The sequence below is a fragment of the Bos indicus x Bos taurus genome, chromosome X, assembly GCF_003369695.1.
Source record: "Bos indicus x Bos taurus breed Angus x Brahman F1 hybrid chromosome X, Bos_hybrid_MaternalHap_v2.0, whole genome shotgun sequence".
NCBI classification, from domain to species: Eukaryota; Metazoa; Chordata; class Mammalia; order Artiodactyla; family Bovidae; genus Bos; species Bos indicus x Bos taurus.
This window is the reverse complement of record NC_040105.1, coordinates 143,726,062-143,743,462: the sequence shown is the minus strand read 5'-3', so window position 1 is coordinate 143,743,462 and position 17,401 is coordinate 143,726,062. Positions and strand designations below refer to the sequence as shown.

Sequence of the window (17,401 nt, the reverse complement as noted above, 5' to 3'; positions counted from 1 at the left end):
GCCCCCCTCACCCCCGACCCTTGGCAACCACAAGTCTGATCTCTGTGTCTGTTTCTGTTTTGTAAGTAAGTTCATTTGTGTCACAGTGTAGATTCCAAATGTAAGTGATATCATATAGCACTTGTCTTTCTCTTTATGACTTACTTCACTTAGTATGATAATCACTAGGTCTATCCACATTGCTGCAAACGGCAATCTTTCATTCTTTTTAAAGGCTGAGTAGTATTCCATTGCATATATGTACCACATCTTTAACCATTCATCTGTCAATGGACACTTAGTTTGTTTCCATATCTTGGCTATTATAAATACTGTTGCAATGAACATTGGGGTCCGTGTATCTTTTTGAATTATAGTTTTGTCCAGATATACACCCTGGACCCAGGAGTGGGATTGCTGAAACATATGGTAACTCTATTTTTAGTTTTTTGATGAACCTCCAAGCTGTTTTCCATAGTGACTATACTAATCTACATCCTTACCAACAGTTGAGAAGGGCTCCCTTTTGGAGACAGGGTCTTTATGGAGGTCATTAAGATGGGCTCTAATTCAATCTGACTGGTATCCTTATAAGAAAAGGAGATATTGGACACAGACACAGACAAAAGAAAGACAACATGAAGACACAGAGAAAAGATCACCTACAGGCCAAGAGAGAAACTTAGTAGAGATTGTTCTCACAGCTGTCGGAAGGAAATGACCCTGCCATCAACACCTTGATCTTAGCCTCCTAGCATCCTGAACTTGGAGATAATACATTTCTGTTCTTTAAGCCATCCAGTGTGTGGTACTTGGTGGCAGCCCTAGCAAACCAACACAACTACATAGTACAGATTCTTCAGTTTGGAATTCAGAGACATCCAAAATGTAGTCTCAACTGCTCTCTTCAATCTTGTGTTCCCCTGTAGTTCTGCAACCAAATGAAGCTCTACGCAAACTGTACTACTTGCTGTTTCTGCACTCAGCTGCACGCGTCCCCACATGTGCACCTTTGTTCTGGCTCTGTCCTCTTACTTAGGACAGTCTCTGCCTGTGACCACCTACCTTTCTTTAGGGTCCATCTCAAGGGCCACCTGCTTCATAATGACTGTCCTGAGTCATGCACTGAGATACCCTTTGAGATACAACCAGACAGATCTGGGCTTGAATCTAGCTCCACTGCTTACTAACTGTGTGGCCTTGACAAAACACAACTTCTCAAAGTTATCTATGGGCATGAAAAGATACCACTTCACAAGATAAGCACTGTGAGGATTAAGTGATTGCATGTAAGGCACTTAGCACAATGCTTGGCATAGAGAAAGCATTCTGGAAATGAAAGCTTTTTTTCCTTATTTTGTATTATCTGAATCCCAATGGCATTTTCTGCAAAGCTCCTTTATGCTACTTACCCTCTTCTGTCTTATCTCATTTGTTAGTGGGGTTAATCAATTAAATCAGTACTGACTTAAAACAATCACTCACCATATCCTACAGAATCACAAGAGCTAGCGGTCTGTCAGTCCTTGCTGTAACTGAACTAGGTGAGGTCTCTACCCATGAGTAAAATTCAGCCTCAGGCTCCACACCTGCTGATGCCCTTTCATCAGTTCCTTTACCTGCCAACTCTGCAACCCTTTCTCTATTCCCCTATCCCAAGGGACCCCCAGACTTTGGTTTCTTGGAGGCTAACCAACAGGTTTTCACACCGGAGTCACTTTAATAAACTTTGTGTTATGATGTTTTGTCAGTTAAGAACTCCAGCATCAGACAGTCCTGGCCTTTACCCCCATGCCACTGTTGTAAGTTCTGGGACTGGTCATTTTATTTGACCCCTTCCCCCAAGACTCACTTTACTTATGTATACAATTAAGATACTAATACTACTAGTTTAATAGTTTCTTCTGAGGACCAAAGGAAGTCATCTGGAGAAAAGGTGTTTGGTACTACTGAGCTCTCAATAAAAGATGTCATTATCATCACACCTCTTATAATTCTTAATAGATTATAAACTCCCTGAGACAGGAAATATGTGTACATAGTAGACTCTATAAAAGTTTATCAAAGAAAATTTTGAATTTAGATGTAAACAAAACTGAAATGCTTATATCCACATTTATCTTGAAAGAGACCATGTTTCGGTCTAGATGAAATTAGAACAGAAAAGTACAATTTTTTAGATATGAATAAGTCTAAGCTACAATACTAGGTGGTTAACAAGTAAGAGTTGGCATTGTTCAAGGTCATTTTTTGCTATTCATGTGGAAGACTAATAAAATAATGAAAAGTACCAAAGAAACAATTCACTGGCTTCTTTTTTTTTTTAATGCTTCACAAATTTGCATGTCATCCTTGCCAAGGGGCCATGCTATTCTTCTCTGTATCATTCCAATTTTAGTACGTGTGCTGCCGAAGCAAGCACTCGCTGGGTTCTTTTATTCAAGATTCATTTTCATAGCCAGGAGAAAATATGATCACTTGTAATTTTAAGTCTTTTCCAAGGGATCCATGGCCAGATGTGGTAACATGAATTAGCCTCCATTTTTAACGGCCTTTTTTGTTTTGTTTTGTTTTGTTTTAAATATTTGGCATTGTGAATGCACCTACCCTCTCACAGGGCTTTAAGAGCAAAAAAGTGTTTATGATATAATGGTACATACAACCTAGGGGAGAAACAGCCAGCATGGTTGATCAGTAGGTAGCATAGGGTCTATGGGCTACAGTGTTTCAAAGGGGCCCGTGTGAACATCCAAATCCTTGAGATATATTTTTTGACATTTTACAATTTTTAATTGGAGGATGACTGCTTTACAATATTGTGTTGGTTTCTGACATATATCAACACAAATAAGCCATTGGTATATTTATATCCCCTCCCTCCCACCCCCTACCCAATCCCACCCCTCTAGGATGTCACAGAGCACTGTATACCTTTGAGATATGTTTTTAAACACTGGTAAGAAAAAGAAAAATGGCAACAACAAAATGTCATTTCTGTACTCCAAGCAAAGTCTTTCTAGTAATTAATTGGTGGAGATGCCAATGTTCCTTTAAAGCAGACTCTCCCTTTGTTCTGGGGGGAAAAAAACCCAATTGGACCCTTTAAGTAGACATTAAACAAAGACTGTCTTCTGAAATGGAGATGAGAATCTGATTTCCTCATTTAGGGGTGGTGATGTTAAAGGTACCCTCTATTAGAAGCAGGCTACATCTCTGTGGACCAGGATACTTTGGGAGAAAATGTGTTTCTGGAGGAAGAGGGAGAGGTGACACAATTCCAGTTCCCTGCCTGGTTCTCTGAACTCATTTTTGGTCTTGTGCTTAGAGGAGCGAGTCAGAAGTGTACTGCAACTCTTTTCAGAAAAGATTTTATAAGATTCTATGCTTAAGACCCAGATGACAAAATGTAAGAGAGTTGAGGAAAGGACAGTTCTCTTGGCCTTTTCATTTGTTGATTCATTCATTCAAAAAATATTTATTGAGGGACTTACCTGGTGGTCCAGTGGTTAAGACTTCACCTTCCAGTGCACGGGGTGCGGGTTCAATCCCTGGTCAGGGAACTAAGATCCCACATGCCTCAAAGCCAAAAAACCAAAACATAAAATAGAAACAACGGTGTAACAAATTCAATAAAGACTTTTAAAATGTTCTACATCAAAAAACAATCTTCAAAACAACATTTATTGAAAGCCTGCTTTGCATTGCACTCTGTGCTACATGCTGGAAGAGAGAGCGGTGAACCAGACACTCTCAGTGCCTCTCTTCACATCTCTTGCATTCTACTTTTGTATTATTCATCACTGCTGCCTAACAAATTACCTCAAAACTTAGTGGTTTCTCCATTGCTGCCCTGAAAATTAATTCATCAGTACCATCTTTCTAGATTCCATGTATATGCATCAGTATATGATATTTATATTTCTCTTTCTGACTTACTTCACTCTGTATAATAGGCTCTAGGTTCATCTACCTCATTAGAACTGACTCAAATGCTTTCCTTTTTATGGCTGAGTAGTATTCCATCGTATATATGGTTACCACAGCTTCTTTATCCATTCACCTGTCGATGTACATCTAGGTTGCTTCCATGTTCTAGCTATTATAAATAGTGCTGCAATGAACATTGGGGAGTAACAGACATAGATAACAGGCTTATGGACACAGGGAAAGGGGAGGAGGGAGAGGGTGAGGTGTACGGAAACAGTAACATGGAAACTTACAATACCATGTGTAAAACAGATAGCCAATGGGGATTTGCTGTATGACTCAGGGAACTCAAACATGGGCTCTGTGACAATCTAGAAGGGTGGGATGGGGAGGGAGATGGGAGGGAGGTTCGTGAGGGAGGGGACATGGGTGTACCTATGGCTGATTCTTGTTGATATATGACAGAAAACCACAAAATTCTATAAAGCAATTATCTTTCAATTAAAAATTTTTTTTTAATTTACAAAACTGAAAAAAAAAACAGTTGTTTAAAACAACGAACATTTATTATCTCATAGTTCGTGTGGATCAGAAATCTGATTGTGGCTTAGCTGGATGTCTCTGTCTCGGGTCTCAGCCAGGGCTGCAGTCACCTTAAGGCTTGACTAGGGAAGGATCGACTTCCAAGCTCTCTCGCATGGCTACTGGCAAGGTTTTAGATACCCCTTGGCTGATGGCCAAAGACAACAGGCCCTTGCCACATAGATCTCTCCATAGGGCAACTCAGAAGTCGGCAGCTGGCTTCCCCCAGAGGGAGGGCTGAGGCAGGAAGGAAGTCATGGTCTTTTTGTAACCTAATCTCAAAAGTTACATCCATCACTTTTGTGACATTCTGCTCATCAGAAGCAAGTCATTAGGTTGAGCCATATGCAATGGTAGGTAGTCACAAAAGGGCACTAATACCTGGAAGCCGGGATCATTGGGAGCCATCTCAGAGACAGCCAATCATAGGTAGGGTCTATCCCCATATCACTGACCTTTGTGAGGGAATCTTTCCTCCTTTTATCTCCAGATTGCTTTTTCTGGTATAACAGAGGAAATCTATTTGGGGGGTGGGGTGGGCAGGTATCATTCATTATCATTCTTTCATTATCAGAATCTATTCAATACCTGAAAACATGCTGATTAAGAAATTTTATAAAAGCAGGAGCCTACAGTACATTTTTAAAAGAAATAAAATGTCCCCAACCCTGCCAGTAATTCCAATCAATTTCCACAAATATCACTAAAGCACTCTTAGATATATATCTATATAACCATCCACCAAAGATTTCAACATAATAAAAAGCATGTAAAACAGTAATTACAGGACTTCCCTGGTGGTCCAGTGGTTAAGAATCCTTCTGTCATTGCAAAGGACACAGGTTCAACCCCTGGGCCGGGAAGATTCTACGTGCCACAAGACAGCTAAGCCCGCACACTCTAGAGCCCTTGTCCACAGCAAGAGAAGCCACCATAAGGAGAAGCCCAAGTGCCGCAATAGAGAGTAGCCCCTGCTCGCACAACTAAAGAAAAGCCTGCAGCAACAAAGACCCAGCACAGACAAAAAGGTACTTAAAAAATTAAAGTATTTAAAAAATAAAACAATTACTGAATAACTTAACCCTTAAGGACCTCATTAGTGTATATGTTTGCATGTAATACACAATGAAACTATACAATATCACATGCAATTATTTTCCTTCTATACAGCAGCAGTTACATACATCAATGTAAACAATATATTAAAGATTTGTAATTGTTACAATGACATTTAGAAGAATAAAAATAAATCTAGCAGTAAAGGTTTTTAATGTTGCCACATATGGGTCTCTTACAGCAGGTGTAAGAAACACATAGCAAAATTTGGTTGTAATGTTTTCCTGTCAATCTAACAACTATTTGGATAGTGAGAGTGAGAACTACCTATATTTATTTTGTGCTTACCACATTTCTAGTATCTATAACTAGTGCTAATTGACTTTCAGTTCATTCTCTTATAGTTTACAGACAGAAATCAAAGTTATCAGTAAATAATGATCACTTTTGTATTCACTTGGTTCAACAACTAGATGGCTTATTCTGACTCTTGGCTTATAACACTGACTAGAATGTAAGCCATGTTAAACTTAGCTTTCTTGTAAAAATAAAAACACACCATAATTTTGGATGGAAAGCCTAACTATAATAAAAATGTTAATTCTCTTCAAATGAATATATAAATTCAAAGCAATTACAAGTAGAATCCCATAAATTTTTGTACTACTTTGTTTTATAACAGAGTACATGAACTTAAGCCTTCCCTGGTGGCTCAGATGGTAAAGAATCTGCCTGAAATGCAGGAAATCTAGGTTCAGTCTCTGGGTTGGGGAGATCCCCTGGAGGAGGGTATGGCTACCCACTCCAGTATTCTTGCCTGGAGAATTCCATGGACAGACGAGCCTGGTGGGCTACAGTCCATGGAATCTCAAAGAGCCGGACACGACTGAGCAACTAACACACACACACACACACACACACACACACACACATGAGCTTTAGATAGAAAAACAAAAATCTAAGTCTAAACTAATAAAGTTATAAAAAATAGTATGTGAATCTGCATATGCCAAATTTAAATATATCTTGAAGCCACTATAAAGAAAATAGTATGATATCAACATACAAATAGACAAATATTAGGTCAGTGGAACTATTACAGAGACGTTGATATGTGACAAAAGTGGTAATTCAATTCAGTATGAAAGGGGCAATTTATTTAACAAAAAGTCTGGTACAATTGGTTACCCATCTACAAGAAAATTAATTTTATCTCTCTACAATACCCCACTGTTAAGGGTAAATTTATTTAAACTTAAAAACATAAGTTTCAATAACAAAACAAGAAAAATCCCAAGAATTTTTAGACAAATATATGTGTAACTTAGTGGTTTTGAGATCTTTTATTTGAGCTAGAACACCCAGAAACTACAAAGGAAAACTTAAACATATTGACAATGTAATTTTCTTTTTAAACATTTCTATAGAAAAATTCCATAAACAAATTCAAAAGACAGATGATCCGTTGAGAAATACAACTTACAAATACATTTGCCAGATAAAAGGTTAAAATGTATAATACTCAACTAGCTCCTTCAAACTGATAAGACAAAAATACACGGTAGGAAAATGAAGAATATGAAGCGCAAATCCAAATAGTCTTTTTTTAAAATTTAAATTTATTTATTTTAATTAGAGGCTAATTACTTTACAATATTGTATTGGTTTTGCAAGACACCAAATGGTCTTTAACAACAGCAGTTTGAGAATATGTAAATTTAAAAAAATTCTTAAGTTCTTTCTCACCCATTAGATTGGCCAATATTTAAGTACTCACAACTATTCTTGGCAGGATGGGAAGGAAGCATTCATCACACTGCTTACAGTACTGTGACTGTTCATAGTTTTTTGGGAAAGCAATTTAGGAATATATATAAAAATGAAAACCACGCATACCTTTGGTTCCAACAATTCCACTGGTGTGAATGTATCTCAAAGAAATAAAAATAACAGTATAAGGAGATTTACACAATTCCATGAAGAGCTGGTAGGATGGCATCACCGACTCGATGGACATGAGTTTGAGCAAGCTCCGGGAGTTGATGATGGACAGGGAAGCCTGGCATGCTGCAGTCCACAGGTCGCAAAGAGTCGGACACGACTGAGCGACTGAACTGAAGTGACTGACACAAATCCATACACAAGGATGTTTACAGCAACATTGCTCCTATCATGGCAAAAAGCTAGTAGCAAAAAGAATGCCCTGTAACAGAGAAATAAGTAAATAAATTATATATCCATACCATGGAATACTGTGCAGACATTCAGAGGAATTAACTAGATCTGTTCCAGTAAACTTGGAGATTCCACCGTTGAATAAGAAAAGCAAGACGCTTCTTCAAAAATGAATAATGGTTTTTAAACCCCTATGTGTATACATGAGTATTTATTTTTAACATAGCTATAACGACCTGAAGAAGGAGATGAAGGATATATACATCCTTTTGTTAGCACTGGTTATGCAATGGAGGGTGACATGCAAATGACCACAATTGTATTTGTATGTAAATACATACAAGAGATGAATGAAAGGATGGTAACCAACATATAAAGCTGGTTACCTCAGCGTGGTGAGATTTCAAGTGATGTTTTACTTTTATTTCTTGTATTTTTCTGTACTTTATTTTTGCACTTTGAATAATAAACATGTTAGTTATCTAATCAGAAAAAGAATAAATCTATTTTCTAAAAGACAATTGGGAAGAAAAAAGTAGTGTTCAATTTTGAACAGCTATGCAGGAATAGATTTGAAACCAGTTAGAAACAGAGAATAATAGGAGAGGATACAGTTTAAAGTTATTGTAGATAAGGGACTGAGAGGACTTGACAATCTGGAGGTCCATACGTGTGCACACACACACCACTTTAAAGCTTTTAACCAGTGGGAGTTTTTTCAGCTTTATTGAGGTATAACCAACAAAAAATTGTATGCATTTAAGGTGTACAACTTCATGTTTGATATATATATACATATATATAGTGAAATGATGACCACAATCAACTAATAACACAACTGTCATTCTACAGTTAAACAATAGTCACCACGCTGTATGTTAAATCTCTAGAACTCATTCATCTTACATTACTGAAACTTTGTATTCTTTGGCCAAGATCACCCCATGGAGAGATGTAGGGAAATTCTTTAGCTGCGTGCTCTATGCTGCTGTTGTTGGTAGCCATGAGGTTTCTGTCTCCTAATATTTGCTAAGTTTTTTCACATCAGCAAAGTAGGCAGGGTTCTGTCATTTTTCTCTTCACTAACAACCTCTTCAGTCCCGAGTCAAACATTTCATCTGCTCAAAGGAGAAAGGGGGGAAGAATTTTTGTTTTTGTTAAGAGAGGTGGGGAATTACAGTAGACATTGCTTTTAGGTAATTTTTGTCAGTTAAGCTACTATATAAATTCTAATGAGTTAGTACTCACATATACATCTCTGGTGGCTCAGATGGTAAAGAATCCTGCAATGTGGGGGACTTGGGTTTGTTCCCTGGGTTGGGAAGATTCCCCTGGAGGAGGGCATGGCAACCCACTCCAGTACTTTTGCCTGGAGAATCCCCATGGACAGAGGAGCCTGGAGGGTTACAGTCCATCGGGTCACAAAGAGTTGAACATGACTGAGTGACTAAGCCCAGCACACATGCATATATGCATGCATGCAGGTTTATAGATAAATGTTGTTTCTGTCCTCTATACAGATATATATTCAAATAAACAAATAAATATCTGTATAAATAAATAAATATTTATTTAGGCACCCAAGACAGCCGTGTCATGGTGGAGAAGTCTGACAGAATGTGGTCCACTGGTGAAGGAAATGGCAAACCACTTCAGTATTCTTGCCTTGAGAACCCCATGAACAGTATGAAAAGGCAAAAAGATAGGACACTGAAAGATTAACTCCCCAGGTCGGTAGGTGCCCAAAATGCTACTGGAGATTAGTGGAGTAATAACTCCAGAAAGAATGCAGGGATGGAGCCAAAGCAAAAACAACACCCAGTTGTGAATGGGACTGGTGATGGAAGCAGGGTTCAATGCTGTAAAGAGCAATATTGCATAGGAACCTGGAATGTTATGTCCATGAATCAAGGCAAATTGGAAGTGGTCAAACAGGAGATGACAAGAGTAAACATCGACATTCTAGGAATCAGTGAACTAAGATGGACTGGAATGGGTGAATTTAACTCAGATGACCATAATATCTATGACTGTGGGCAGGAATCCCTTAGAAGAAATGGAGTAGCCATCACAGTCAACAAAAGAGTCTGAAATGCAGTACTTGGATGCAATCTCAAAAATTATAGAATGATCTGTTTGTTTCCAAGGCAAACCATTCAATATCATAGTAATCTAAGTCTATGCCCCTTCCATTAACTCTGAAGAAGCTGAAGTTGAACAGTTCTATGAAGACCTACAAGATCTTCTAGAACTAACACCCAAAAAAGATGGCCTTTTCATTATAGGGGACTGGAATGCAAAGTAGGAAGTCAAGAAACACCTGGATTTGGCCTTGAAGTACAGAATGAAGCAGGGCAAAGGCTAATAGAGTTCTGCCAAGAGAACACACTGGTTAGAGCAAACACCCTCTTCCAACAACACAAGAGAAGACTCTACACATGGACATCACCAGATGGCCGACACCGAAATCAGATTGATTATATTCTTTGCAGCCCAAGATGGAGAAGCTCTATACAGTCAGCAAAAACAAGACCGGGAGCTGACTGTGGCTCAGATCATGAACTCCTTTTTGCCAAATTCAGACTGAAATTGAAGAAAGTAGGGAAAACCACTAGACCATTCAGGTATGACCTAAATCAAATTCCTTATGATTATACAGTGGAAGTGAGAAATAGATTTAAGGGACTAGATCTGATAGACAGAATGCCTGATGAACTATGGACGGAGGTTTGTGACACTGTACACGAGACAGGAATCAAGACCATCTCCATGGAAAAGACATGCAAAAAAGCAAAATGGCTGTCTGGGGAGGGCTTACATATAGCTGTGAAAAGAAGAGAAGCGAAAAGCAAAGTTGAAAAGGAAAGATATAAGCATCTGAGCAGAGTTCCAAAGAATAGAAAGGAGAGATAAGAAAGCCCTCCTCAGCAATCAATGCAAAGATGTAGAGGAAAACAATAGAATGGCAAAGACTAGAGATCTCTTCAGGAAAATTAGAGATACCAAGGGAACATTTCATGCAAAGATGGGCTCGATAAAGGACAGAAATGGTATGGACCTAACAGAAGCAGAAGATATTAAGAAGAGGTGGCAAGAATACACAGAAGAACTGTACCAAAAGGATCTTCAGGACCCAGATAATCATGATGGTGTGATCACTCACCTAGAGCCAGACATCCTGGAATGTGAAGTCAAGTGGGCCTTACTACTTACTCACTAAGAACAAAGGTAGTGGAGGTGATGGAATTCCAGTGGAGCTATTTCAAATCCTGAAAGATGTGCTGAAAGAAGTGAAAGTGCTGCACTCAATACGCCAGCAAATTTGGAAAACTCAGCAGTGGCCACAGGACTGGAAAAGGTCAGTTTTCATTCCAATCTCAAAGAAAGGCAATGCCAAAAAATGCTCAAACTACTGCACAATTGTACTCATCTCACATGCTAGTAAAGTAATGCTCAAAATTCTCCAATCCAGGCTTCAGCAGTATGTGAACCGTGAACTTCCAGATGTTCAAGCTGGTTTTAGAAAAGGCAGAGGAACCACAGATCAAATTGCCAACATCCGCTAGATCATCAAAAAAGCAAGAGAGTTCCAGAAAAACATCTATTTCTGCTTTATTGACTATGCCAAAGCCTTTGACTGTGTGGGTCACAATCAACTGTGGAAAATTCTGAAAGAGATGGGAATACCAGACCACCAGACCTGCCTCTTGAGAAACCTATATGCATGTCAGGAAGCAACAGTTAGAACTGGACATGGAACAACAGACTGGTTCCAAATAGGAAAAGGAGTACATCAAGGCTGTATATTATCACCCTGCTTATTTAACTTCTATGCAGAGTACATCATGAGCAACGCTGGGCTGGAAGAAGCACAAGCTGGAATCAAGATGGCTGGGAGAAATATCAATAACCTCAGATATGCAGATGACACTACCCTTATGGCAGAAAGTGAAGAAGAACTAAAGACCCTCTTGATGAAAGTAAAAGAGGAGAGTGAAAAAGTTGGCTTAAAGCTCAACATTCAGAAAACGAAGATCATGGCATCTGGTACCATCACTTCATGGCAAATAGATGGGGAAACAGTGGAAACAGTGGCTGACTTAGTTTTTGGGGGCTCCAAAATCACTGCAGATGGTGACTGCAGCCATGAAATTAAAAGACGCTTACTCCTTGGAAGGAAAGTTAGGACCAACATAGACAGCATATTTAAAAGTAGAGACATTACTTTGCCAAGAAAGGTCCATCTAGTCAAGGCTATGGTTTTTCCAGTGGTCACGTATGGATGTGAGAGTTGGACTATAAAGAAAGCTGAGCACTGAAGAATTGATGGTTTTGAACTGTAGTGTTGGAGAAGACTCTTGAGAGTCCCTTGGACTGCAAGAAGATCCATCCAGTCCATCTTAAAGGAGATCAGTCCTGGGTGTTCATTCGAAGGACTGATGTTGAAGCTGAAACTCCAATACTTTGGCCACCTGATGCGAAGAGCTGACTCATTGGAAAAGACCGTGATGCTGGGAAACATTGAGGGCAGGAGGAGAAGGGGACAACAGAGGATGAGATGGTTGGATGGCATCACCTACTCGATGGACATGGGTTTGGGTGGACTCCAGGAGTTGGTGATGGACAGGGAGGCCTGGCGTGCTGCAGTTCATGGGGTCGCATGAGTTGGACATGACTGAGCAACTGAACTAAACTGAAATATTTATTCAGATACCTATTTAAATACCTTAATATTTAAATAGATACCTATTTATTTATACCTTCCCTTGTTGAAGAAATGATTTTAAATGGCTATTAAATAGATAACATTTTGTACTTTCAAGAGAGTGACATCTTAAAAAATAAGTTCTTGCAGCCTTTACTTTCAGGCCATGTCTGTCTGTCTCTAAGGACCAGGAAATAGCATCATCAATCTGGTGACTTTGGCTACAAAGAGTCTTACAAGAATCGTTCCAATCTATCACTGTACAAATGATCCTGAAGATGGTCAAACGGCCCCAAACCCCTTGTGCCGAAGTTCAGTCAATAAGTGCTTGTTGAACTGAATGTTACAGTGGATGTAAGCAGACACTGAACAACTCCCATTTCAAAAACAGGTCTAAAAGAAGATAATAATTCCTAAAGTGCTCTCAAGTCAGGCAATCACGGTCACAGCTGAAGTGAGACCACACGGACGCAAATTCTGTCAATTTCCAGCAAAACTTTTGCTTTTGCCCAGCACACCATTCCATATCCCCACTGGCACCAGCTTCTTCATCATGAAGGCAGCTTGGTATAGTGGAGCCACAGAGGCTTGAATTCAAAGCCTGTCTCCAACCCTGACCAGACATTGATTAGCTGTGTGGCCTCAAATGAGCAATTAGTCTCTTGAGGCCTTGGTCTCCTCATCTGCAAAATAGAAACAGTAATACCTGGATCACAAATTTCATTGAGGGCTAAGTGCAAAGTTCTTGGCTCTGATTAATATTCATTCTTTCTTTCCCCCCTTCTCTGTCTTGAGAAATCCTACTTATTCATCAAGGTCCACAAAAAAAAAAAAAAAAATCACCTCTTTCGTGACACTTTGCCTCACCTTCTCTACAGAATTAATTATTGCCTCCTCTGCATATTCACAATACTCTGATCAGACCCCTTTTAGACTACTTACCACATTGCATAGTTTTCATATCTGTCTCAATAAATTAGAGGCTTTTTGAGGGCATAGCCTGTATCATATTCACTTTAACATGCCCCAATATCTTGCAACAGGGCCAGTGCCTGGCACATAATAAATGCTCAATAAATATTTGCAGGATGAGTTTCAGCTATAAGCAAAGAAATATCAGTTCAATAGTTCGAATATCATGGTATCATGACCTAGTTAAGTGTGATACTTTGGGGTTTTTGTTTGCTTTTGCATCATTCATCTACAGAATTCTCAGAGGGTAAATATACCTCTTGGCAAAAAAGGAACCAGTCTGTCTACTTTATTTAGACTTTCAAAAGGCCTTTGACAACCAGGCACAATTCCAAGGGAAACATTTCCTGCAGGTGGAGAGCCGCCTCTGCAGCCAGTCCACCTCTATGTGCTGAAATCTTTCTCTTTTCAGGGCCATCTTTGGTCTCACGTCCTTCAGGAAGCCTCTTCTGATTCCTCCAACCTCCCTCAAAAACAGTGGGGGCATTCTGTCTCGCCTGTCTTGTGGAACACAGAACAGTTTGCTTTGTGTATATTCAGCTCCTTGATTATATGTCCAATTTCCCCTACCAAGCAAAAGCAAGTGGGAGGAACTGAATCTAACAACCCTGGTAACCCTGCAGTCCCTACTACAGAGCTGTATACGTCATAGGCTTATAATATACAATCAATGAATTGAATACAGTGCCATTCTGAGTGGGAGAGATTGCATGTAAGAGCCCTGCTATTATGGTCAAAGGAACATAGATACCAGAGAAGCGGAAGAAGGAAGGAAGGAAACCAGCTTTTGCCAAAGGTCTGATCCTTAAGCACTTTTTTACACAGGGAGGAAAAATTGATTTGCTCATATACTGCGTGCTAGGCTTTGTGCTATGTGTTTTGACATACATAGTCTCATCTGGTGTCCCCAGTAAGAAAGAGGAGCAGTCTTACCTCCCCCCATTTGTTTCTTTCAACAGATGTGTATATTCAGCACCTTTTAAAATTTCATACCCATCATTAAGGAAAAGGCACAGAATCACAAGATATGTGGGAAAGATATCTATGTAAACAATCACAATACAGAGCAATACAAAAATATTTCATAAAAGGCCTTTGAAAAGATTCCACATTTAAGGAATCTTTTTAAAAGCCTAATATGTTTGTTTCCAAATAGGAAAAGGAGTTCGTCAAGGCTGTATATTGTCACCCTGCTTATTTAACTTAGATGCAGAGTACATCATGAGAAATGCTGGGCTGGAAGAAACACAAGCTGGAATCAAGATTGGCGGGAGAAATATCAATAACCTCAGATATGCAGATGACACCACCCTTATGCAGAAAGTGAAGAGGAACTCAAAAGCCTCTTGATGAAAGTGAAAGTGGAGAGTGAAAAAGTTGGCTTAAAGCTCAACATTCAGAAAACGAGATCATGGCATCTGGTCCCATCACTTCATCGGAAATAGATGGGGAAACAGGGGAAACCGTGGCAGACTTTATTTTTTGGGCTCCAAAATCACTGCAGATGGTGATTGCAGCCATGACATTAAAAGACGCTTACTCCTTGGAAGAAAAGTTATGACCAACCTAGATAGCATATTGAAAAGCAGAGACATTACTTTGCCAACAAAGGTCCGTCTAGTCAAGGCTATGGTTTTTCCAGTGGTCATGTATGGCTGTGAGACTTGGACTGTGAAGAAAGCTGAGCATCGAAGAATTGATGCTTTTGAACTGTGGTGTTGGAGGAGACTCTTGCAAGGTGTCCCCTTCGACTGCAAGGAGATCCAACCAGTCCATTCTGAAGGAGATCAGCCCTGGGATTTCTTTGGAAGGAATGATGCTAAATCTGAAACTCCAGTACTTTGGCCACCTCATGCGAAGAGTTGACTCATTGGAAAAGACTGTGATGCTGGGAGCAATTGGGGGCAGGAGGATAAGGGGATGACAGAAGATGAGATGGCTGGATGGCATCACTGACTCGATGGACGTGAGTCTGTGTGAACTCCGGGAGTTGGTGATGGACAGGGAGGCCTGGCGTGCTGAGATTCATGGGGTCACAAAGAGTCGGACACGACTGAGTGACTGAACTGAGCTGAACTGAATATGTTTCTTATCAAGACAACATTTAAAAGTCTAGTCACTGGATTTTTTTGGAATGCCTCTTCTTTTCTGTATGAAGATAAAGACTGTCCTGTATGAGCAATCCAGCTGCTTTGAGCTCCCTTTAAATCCAAGCCTGAGATAACCTGGGGATCACAAGTTGAAAGTTTATACTGGCCAATCAGGCCACGAAAGAGGGTGAGGGCAGGTTCATGGCAGATTGAAAAGCAGTACTACCTCTAAAGGCAGCAGTAGCTACTCAGCTTGAGCTGATCATGACCATGAATGAATGCAGGCCCAGTGCAGCCAGAGCTTCTGGATTCTCCAGAGAAACCAGAAACCTGGATTATCAAAATGGAGAACCTCCTGGCTTGTTTTTGGTGCGGGGGACAGGGGTGCATACCATGCAGCAGGAGGGATCTAACCAGGGATCGAACCTGCACCCCCAGAATTGGAAGCACAGTGTCTTAACCACTGAACCCCCAGGGAAGTCCCAATCTCCTGGTTTTTAACTGTCTACTCAAAATGCTTAGAATGTTGTATAGGCCAACAAGACACAAATACTAGTTTTTAATATTGATACAAGCAAAGCAACATAAAAATACCAACTGACCTGCACTTGACCTCAATATACAGTACTGCTAAAGCTCTTCTGGACTCTGCGCATGACAGCATTGCCATCATCACTTCCTGCTATCCTGATTCTTGGTCCTGGTACCAGTGACTTCCTTTGAGACAGATCCAGGGCTTTTTCCCCAGTCCTTAAATGCCTTGAATTTTAGAGCACTTAGCCAACATCACCCTTAGACCCAAGTTACTACTGCTTCAGCAGAGGCAAGTTCGAATCTCTATCTGCACTGCTACTGCCTTAATTCAACTGCCTGCTATATTGGAAATTGTGGGTTTCTGCCCTATGTCCTAACTGGTCTCCCTGAATCATGCTTGAGAATCTTGAATTCTCTTTCAATACTGTATTCTCAAAAACATAGCCCCAATCGTGTTGATTCCCTTCTTAAAACCCTTCTAGCTTTCTTTCAGCATGATGCCCAAGGTCCTTCCTGATCCAGCCTCTGCTTATCTTTCCAGCCTCATCTCCACCCCTTAATCCCTTTCTCTGAGTCAACCAAGCTACTGCAGCTCTCTGCAAATGCCATGCTTGCCTATGCCCCCATTGCCTTGATGCACACTACTTCCTCTGCCTGGAAAATCCTACTTCCAACCGCCTTCTCTAGGGAAGCTCCAACTACCCCTGTGATCCTCAGCTCAGATGGCAGTCTTCCTTGAACCAGCCCTACCTGCACTCTCAACCACGTTGGGTGAGGCTCCCCTGGCCTCCTTTATGAAACTATCCAAGCGCTTATCTCACTTTTTGAATAGTTTGGCTCCTTTGCTCCAAACTCTGAGTTTCTAAAGGATAGGAACTTATTTTAAAAACTCTGTGTCCCCACTCTCCAGTTTAGTGCATTACCTGACATAGAGCCAACACTTTATAAATATTTGCCAAGTGATTGTGAATTTCCTGTGTCGATTCATGAAGGTTCTGATACAAAGGAAGCACTCTTCGCAGAGCAGCTCAGCAGGAGACAAAACAGCATAAGACACAAAGAAAAGGATCTGGAGGACTTAGATGAGGAGAATAGCATAGAGACCCAGAACCTCAACAGTTTCAAAACTATACTGAGCTAAACGCTTCCCCCAATTCCTTAGTGAAGAGGAAACTGGAAATTAACACTGCATGCTAAGTCACTTCAGTTGTGTCCGACTCTTTGCGACCCCATGGACTGTAGCCCACCAGGCTCCTCTGTCCATGGGATTCTCCAGGCAAGAATACTGGAGTGGGTTGCCATGCCCTTCTCCAGGGGATCTTCCTGACCCAGAGATCGAACCTGTATCTCCTGTAGTCCTGCATTGCAGGCAGATTCTTTA

At 40.3% G+C, this 17,401-nt stretch overlaps 1 non-coding gene across 1 annotated transcript; it reads right to left on the bottom strand.

Moving 5' to 3' along the window:
• Nucleotides 1-2,294: 2,294 nt before the first annotated feature.
• LOC113888246 lies at nt 2,295-2,401 on the bottom strand. Its single transcript, XR_003509886.1, has one exon. It is a non-coding gene; the product is annotated as a U6 spliceosomal RNA (small nuclear RNA).
• Nucleotides 2,402-17,401: the final 15,000 nt, after the last annotated feature.